We start from the raw sequence: 8,011 nt of genomic DNA on the forward strand, positions 1-8,011 counted from the left end.
GCATGAAGCCACTTCCGTGCAGGTTTAGAATAAACAGAACTCCACTGGAATGACATACAGTCATCCTGATCCTTACCAAAACCTCGCTTCGTGGTCAGTACCGTGTAACGATAGCCGGCCCAGGCCCATTTTTGTTTCTGAAGGCCTCGACATGCAAGCTAACGTGAAAACACCTTGTACGAATGAACCTTTTAAAACTGTATGTGCGTCGCTTCTTTATAGAAATCTCCGCGCTTCAGAAACTCTCACCCTTTTCTAGGCAATCCTACCATGTGTGGATTTCATATGGAGAGGTCTCTGCAGAGACGGGGTTCGGTAGTTCTGCTGATTAACTGAAGCCCTGCCATGTCTTCTAACTTAGGTGTTGTTTCCACTGCCGATGATGAAATTAGAGCTCAGAAAGGCGAAAGAACTCATCCAAAGCCACGGGATCCGGTCATAATGGAGCTGGGATTTGAATCCAGATCTGCTTGTAGCTCATGGCCAAGTTCAGTCTAGTCTTCCCCTGGGGAAAACACTAAGCGTAGACAAAGGAGACCCACGCGGGACTTCCCACTTCACCCTGTGGGCCTGTGTCACTCTGGACAAGTCACTTGAACTCAGTTCTCTCTCTCTCTTTTTTAAAAATAATTTTATTGGGACTCTTACAGATATAACAATCCCCAAATCAATTATATCAAGCAAACTTGTACATATGTTGCCATTGTCATTTTCAAAACATTATTTTCTGCTTGAGCCCTATTATCAGCTCCTCTTTTTCCCTCCCTTCCCCCTCCCACCCTCGTGAACCCTTGTGAAATTCTGTATTATTATTGTTCTCAGATCTTACACTGTCCGCTGTATCCAGTCACCCACGTTTCTGTTACGAGGGTGTGTGTCTTACATCATCATTGCCATTCGTTCTCCCTCTCTCCCCCTCCCCCTCCCCCTCCTCTCATGGTATCACTAACCCTATTACTGTTTCTGAGGGGTTTGGCTGTCCTGGTTTCTGTGTGTCGAAAGCTCTTTTCTTGCACCGACGTACATATTCTGGTCTAGCAGGATTTGTGCGGGAAAACTGGGGTCATGGTAGTGGTGGGGAGGAAGCATTAAAGAGCCAGAGGAAGGTTGTGTTTTGTTGGTGTGGTACTGCACCCTGGCTGACTCGTCTCTTCATGTGACCCTTCTGTGAGGGACGTCCAATTGTCTACAGATGGACTTGGGGTCTCCACTCCAACCCTCCTCGTTGGCATCAAGAAGATTGCCTGTTTGGGCTCTTCCAGCGCCTGACACCTGATCCCGTTGACACCTGGTGACCACACAGCCTGATGTGGTTCTTCCATGTGAGCTTCGTTGCTTCCCTGCTAGATGGCCGCTTGTTGAACTTCCCTTATCTACAGGTTAGGAGATTACCAGACCTCAGTTCTCACTGTGGGGTAGCTCAGTTCCAGGGGTGCTACTTGCACACACTACAGCCTGCACCCCTGTGTTAGTCCAGGTGGATTAGAGAAACAAATGCATAGGCACTCATATATGTATAACAAAGAGCTTTCTATAAAAGAGTCATTGTATTTTAAGAAAACATTCAGGACCAGCGGTGTGAGTGGCAATACTGGGAGCATAGAGGGAGAGTGGGTTGGAAAGGGGGAACAGATTACAAGGATCTACATGTGACCTCTTCCCTGGGGGACGGACAACAGAAAAGTGGGTGAAGGGAGATGTCGGACAGGGCAAGATATGACAAAATAATAATTTATAAATTATCAAGGGTTCATGAGAGAGGGGGGAGCAGGGAGGGAGGGGAAAAAAAGAGGACCTGATGCCAGGGGCTTAAGTGGAGAGCAAATGTTTTGAGAATGATGAGGGCAATGAATATACAAATATGCTTTACACAATTGATGTACGGAGAGATGGTGACAAGAGTTGTATGAGCCCTTAATAAAACAGTAAATAAATAAAATAAATTTTGTTATATAAAAAAAGAAAGAAAACATTCCAGCCCAGTCCACATCAAGTCCATAAGTCTGATATTTGCCCATATGTGCAATACCAGCCTGTAGATTCTGCTTCAGACTCATTCACCACATGCAATGATGCTGAGTGCAGGAAGATCACAGGCCAGTGGGTAGAAAGTCTTATGGATCCAGTGGTGGCGGAAACATCTCAGAGATAGTGTGGGTTTCCACGTGGTTCCTCCAGTGCCAGGGCTCTGGCTCCATCAGCTTGGCTCCATGTGGCTTGTCCACAGGAATGTCTCGCAGGGAGAGTCTCTGTCCCACCTCCAGCGAGCCACTTATGTCCATAGCGCCTCCAAATGAGGTCATCAAGCTGTGACCTGATCGACAGGCTAATCTCCACCCCTTCACTCTTAATAGTCTCAAGTTGGCACCCGATTATGTAACTATCACAACCCTCCACTTATCACAGTCAGCACACACTTCCAGAAGACCATATAACCCTATTTTGGAAGAAGTACAGCCAGAAGTCTCCTGAGAAATGAGAATGGCAAGATTTCATCTCACGTGCTCACTGCCTGTTATCCAGAGGGACTGGTCCCTGGAGAAGGACATCATGCCTGGTTAAGCAGCAACAGCCAAAAAGAAGACGCTCAACCAGATGGACAGACACAGCAACTGCAGCAGTGGGTTCCCACGTAGGCGACGTGGGACTGGGCAGTGTTTCATTCTATTGTACACAGTGCGGCTGCTATTTGGAACCAACAACATTAACAACTGCCCTTGTGGGGTGTCTAATTCGGCAGCCCTCGGGTGATAATCAACCGAGTTGGAATTGACTCAAGGGCAATAAGTTGTTTATTTTATTTTATTACAGTAAGCAAAACAACCTGGTACTGGTTGAATGACAGCCACGCAGGTCAATGCAATAGAACATAAAGTTCAGGAATCACTCTGACTGTCTGTGATCAATTGATTTCGACCAGGGTGCCAAAACCATTCAATAAGAGATGAGCAGTCTCTTCTACAGAGTTGCCCGCAATACTGCAATACTGGATTTTTACACGAAGGGAAAAAACGGGAACCAAGCGCTGTCCCCGACACGATACACAAAAACGGATTCCAAGTGGATCGAGGATGTCAATCATAAATCTAAAAAGGGAGACGATATCAAGGAGACCGGGAAGGAACAGTTTGTTGGGAAGCTGATTATGGAAGCAATCGTACAAGTCTGTTTGTTGAGACTGAACTATGGAATGCTATGATATATATATTAAATTTTTAAAAAGGAAAGAAAAAATGCAGAGGACCATCTAAAACATTGCATCGAACAATTGGCTGCTACCCAGTCAGAGAAAAAGAGAAAGACAATGGATGACTCAGGAAAAAACCCAAATCTACAGGACGGAGAGTCTTCATGCATCATGGCCGCATTCATTCTGGGACCAGAAGGACTGAACCGTGCCGGCTACCACTACTCCCCATTCTAATCAGCGCCATAGTGCATGGGCCCAGACAGGATGGGGGGAAACGTGGAACAGAACCTCACATCCTTAACAAACAAACAAACAAGCCAACAGACCAGTTGAGAATGAAGGACTTCCCAAGACTACCATCTTGAGATATTCTTCAGATCTTGAACTGAAACTAACCCCAGGTCACCTTATAACGAAATAACAAATCGACCGTGAACATCTTGAACATCACCCCTAAGTAAGTACTGTCTTCCTTAGAAAACTCACCTAGATGAGACCAAGTGGTGGACAGTTACTTAGAACGAAGGTGAGAACATTAGGGATGGAGAAACTAGGCGGATGGAAACACAACAGGCTGGGCAGAACTCATGAGCGTATGAACACATTGTGAAGGGTGTAGCCAATGCCTGTGCACCACAACGTATGCAGAAAGGGTTGAGCAGGACCCTACCTGACTGCGTAGGCTTTCATGGGGGGCGATGGGAGTGGGGGACAAACAAAGGCAGCTTCTGTAGCTTCCGAGTGCCTGTAGAAGCCACTCCGACCGTCGTAGCTCTTAGGGTCAAGCCAAACCCAACGGTCAAACTTCACTCTCTGCTCTCCACCCCTCGCGCTCCACTTCAGCCTTGCTTGTTTGTTTATATATTTGCTTGTCTGCTTTGTCTCCAGAGTCTCAAGAACCATCTGTCAGCACATGCTGTGCTCTCGGGAGGAAAACCCCCAGGTGAAGGGACAGGAGATGTGGAAGACGGTTATACCAGGAACAAGGGGCCGGCCGAATTCTTACCTTCACTCAAAGTGGCTCTGAGTGGTGCTGTTGTTACAATGATTTTCTTTCTTTCTTTTTTTTTTTTTTAAAGTCCAGTGTTCTGCTGGACTTCTGCGTGTGCGTCACTGGCGTTGTGGACAGGCCGTGTGTCGAGTGGGTGTGTTTTCTGTTTGTAATTCCCCCGGGTTCCTGGCTTCTGACACCAGGAACCAAGCATCCCGGCTCCCCAGCTCACTCTGCCCCGAGGCAGGACCCCTCGCACCTTCTGACTTTGATGAGTCCATTTCTTACCCCTGGCCTCCTTCTCCCCCACTTCCACATGGCCCCATTGAATCCATTCTTCAGCCCCCCTTTTCTTCCAGGAAATCTTTCCCAGTCTCTTTAGCTCACGCAAACCTCTCCTTTCCCAACTCATCGCGTTTGCGTGCTGACACAGAGCCGAATGCCTCGTGCTGTATTGAAGGCCCCCCTCAACATCAGACGATGGCGTGTCTCAGTAGGAGGCTGTGCCATGGCAACCATGGCAAATGTGCATCTAGCACAGTCCATCTGCCAGGCATGGGCTCCTGAGTCCCTTACTCTGCTAACAAGTCCCCCAAGCTAGTCCCTCATCGCAGCGAGGAGGCGGAGGCACACGGAGGTCAGCAACTTGCCCAAGGCCATATCACTATTAGGAAGAGCTGGGTTTGAACCCAGGAATTCAGCAGCAAAGGACAGGATCTCAAAAAAAACCAACAAACTAAAATAATAAAAACCTTTAGTTAATTTAAATAGATAAACATGTAGGGCTCGTTTTCTATTAGGTAGTGATATTTAGGCACACTTGTTTGTTTTTTCATATCTCTGTTGTCTTGGCTTACCAATAAGACTTCAGGTAGTAACAAGGCTTCAGGTAGTAACAAGGCTTCAGGTAGTAACTGAGTCCTCTCTTGCCTTTCCTTTTCTCTCTGCCTTGACTTCTCCCTCATTGCCTTCCATCTCCCCCTACCCCTTCCCCATTCCTCCCATCCTTTCTGTTTCTCTTGCTTCCTGTCTTTTGCAGTTTCTCATAGTCTTGAGCCCATAGCACATGGATGATAAACATCTGCTGAATGTCATCACGTTGCTCAGATAGTTGGCCAGCTAATCAAAGATTATCCCCTCGGTCGTCAGAGCTAGCACCTGCTAGGTCCTGGGACACACCGGAGCAGGTGGCCTTGCCCTTGAGAAATGTACATCACAGCACTCCTATCTACCCATATCCGAAGCTGGCTTAGCCTGAGCCTTTTCACATCATAATTTAATCGTTTCCAGATAATGCTATGTTGTAGGCTGGTTACCCCAAAGTCAGGCAGCTGGCGAGTGCCACAACTGAGACCCCAACCCAAGTCTTCTCAGGGATCTAAAGCTATGCTCCAACTTGCCTCGTGAGAGACCCCTAAAGAAACCTGCAGGAGAGTGAAGTCTTCTCCCAGGGAAATCCTGATTTAATTCTTCAGTGTTCCTGGAGGTCAAAATCGTGCTTATTTGGGAATTATTCCCCCCAAACGAGCTGTTCCAAGAGGGGGCAGAAACTCTCAAAAGGCTGTTGACTGTATTCATCACAAACATTACCCAAGTATTGAGTGCAACCTCAATATCAAAAAAGAAGAACTAACCCACGCTCCATATCTTTCTGAAAACTTGCAAAACCTGAGAAGCGAGGCCTCTTAAAAAGAGGATGCGGTGCTCTTTCCTACCTTACTCATGCCTGTGAGTCACATGCTCTCTGCATTCCTTCAGTGGAGAGACCTAAGGTGGATCACTGGACACACCAAGAACTTTGGGAAGTTAACAGGTACTCTTTGCTCTCTTTCCATGCTCATCTGGGCTAAAACTTATCGAAATGCAACGGAAGCGATTTCTTGCGAGATATTTCCAGGTAGGCTGTCAGAGTTCCAGGAAGATGGCGATGGAGTAACGAACCCAAATCGGTGGAAGCCGTGTCCCCTTGAGCATCCTTGTATGCAGTGGGGAGAGGGCATGGGAAGGCCAAGACAATTTAGTAGGTAGTACGGGAGCCAACAGGAGCCCCGCTGGCACCTGGTGAAGCGCTGGGTGGTAGTTTGGATTCAACACAGGCTCTGCAGGAGAAATTCTGCCTCTGTAAAGAGTCTAGTCTTGGAATCCCGATGGGGAGGGTGGGGAGGGCTTGTTGTGTTCTTGGTTTATGGGGGCTCTTCCCGGAGAGTCTACTGCTAAAATGCAGCCCATTTACATTCCTCCTGCTGCTTCCTGCCACTCCCCTTCTTTCTCCTGTCCCTGGCAGACTTCATTTGCCTCTTCCACACACCCAGCCTTGGAGCTTGATTCCTGCTCAGCCAACATTGTCTGTGTCCACAATGCCACCCTTGGGCTTTTACGGATACGTTCAGTTGTTTAAAGGATGACCACTCCAAAGGATTATTTGTTTTCCAGTGACGTCAACTTGTACAAGACGTTCAGCGAGATGATCTCGTATATGTATCTCTATGTGTCTATCCGTTTTTGTTATAAATCTACCCCGAGCCAGGCTGTTGGGTGGTTTCGTTGGTTGATTGTCCATGTGGTGTCCTCTTTCCTGGGTTGACCAGGGGTGACAGGATCTGCTGTAGGGATGGCTACTGAAGGCTCTTCTTGGTCTGGGTTGGCGTGGTGTTAACTTCTGGTTGACAAAGGCCTACAGGGAGCACTAGGAGGTGTAGGGGCTTTAGGCTGTGGATGGGGCAGGAGCTGGAGGGTATTTGCAGCCCTGCTCAGCACGTGGTGATGGTTACTTTGAAGCCTGTATATTGAGTTTTTTTTTTTCTCCTGGGGAAAGAAATGTAAACCCTTCAACGGACTGAATGGGAAAATAGCCATTATACCGAACAGCATAAAACAGGTAAAGGGCACAAACAGATAATGAACTATGAATGACTAATCACTGTAGCAAAATGTAATTCCTCTATAATGACTAAACATATGAGCAATAATGGCACATTCAACTGGAAAAGTACATTTAAAAATATTTTCCCCAAGTTGACGGGTGTGTCCAGATGATACCATTACTTCCTAGTACCAAGGACATAGACATTGCTATACACCTTTTGGAAGCAATTTACATTGAGGGTCTTAAAAATATGAGAGGTGGAAACTGCTTTGGGGAATCTATCTTAAAGGAATAATTTTAAAAATGCAGACCACAGGGTTAATTTCAGCATGGTTTATAATAGTGGGAATTGGGACTAACTTAATCACACAACAATAAGCCAAATGATTAAGTGGCCCTGGAATAACGATGCAGTATATTGGAATCATTGCAAATTATTCAAACATGTGTTTCAAATAATTTTTAACCACATGAAACTAAGTGCAGTGTATAAAAATTTAAATATCAGAATACAAAATCATTTACACGTGTGAGACCACTTGTCTATAAATGGTACACAGATCATGTGTATATAATTGTGTATGTCTATATAATGCGTATGTCTATAGGTATGCGTGTATAGTTTTAGTTTACAGTATATAGCATCTAGGAGGGGAATTAAAAATGTTTGTGAGATGTTTGTTCCTGATCTTTCAACTCCATTTTTCTCTCAACCTTTGACCCCCCTGTAGTATTAAATTAAAAAAAATAATGACGCTGAGGGAGGTGGGGGACCAGCCCCCACCCGTTGATACTCTCTCTCTATTGCTACTACTCTGATTCAGTAATACTACTTCTGGGTTCAGTAATGCACAATTGTACGGTTGAGATATATAAGCATTATATTAAAGTCATTGAGAGCATGAGAGATAATACAATAATACAGTCAGGCATGTTACATAGTACCATTGCTCACCTCAGCCCA

This window comes from Echinops telfairi, unplaced genomic scaffold, assembly GCF_000313985.2.
Source record: "Echinops telfairi isolate 266 unplaced genomic scaffold, ASM31398v2 ScPeMD7_7420;HRSCAF=8458, whole genome shotgun sequence".
In the NCBI taxonomy this organism is placed as follows: domain Eukaryota; kingdom Metazoa; phylum Chordata; class Mammalia; order Afrosoricida; family Tenrecidae; genus Echinops; species Echinops telfairi.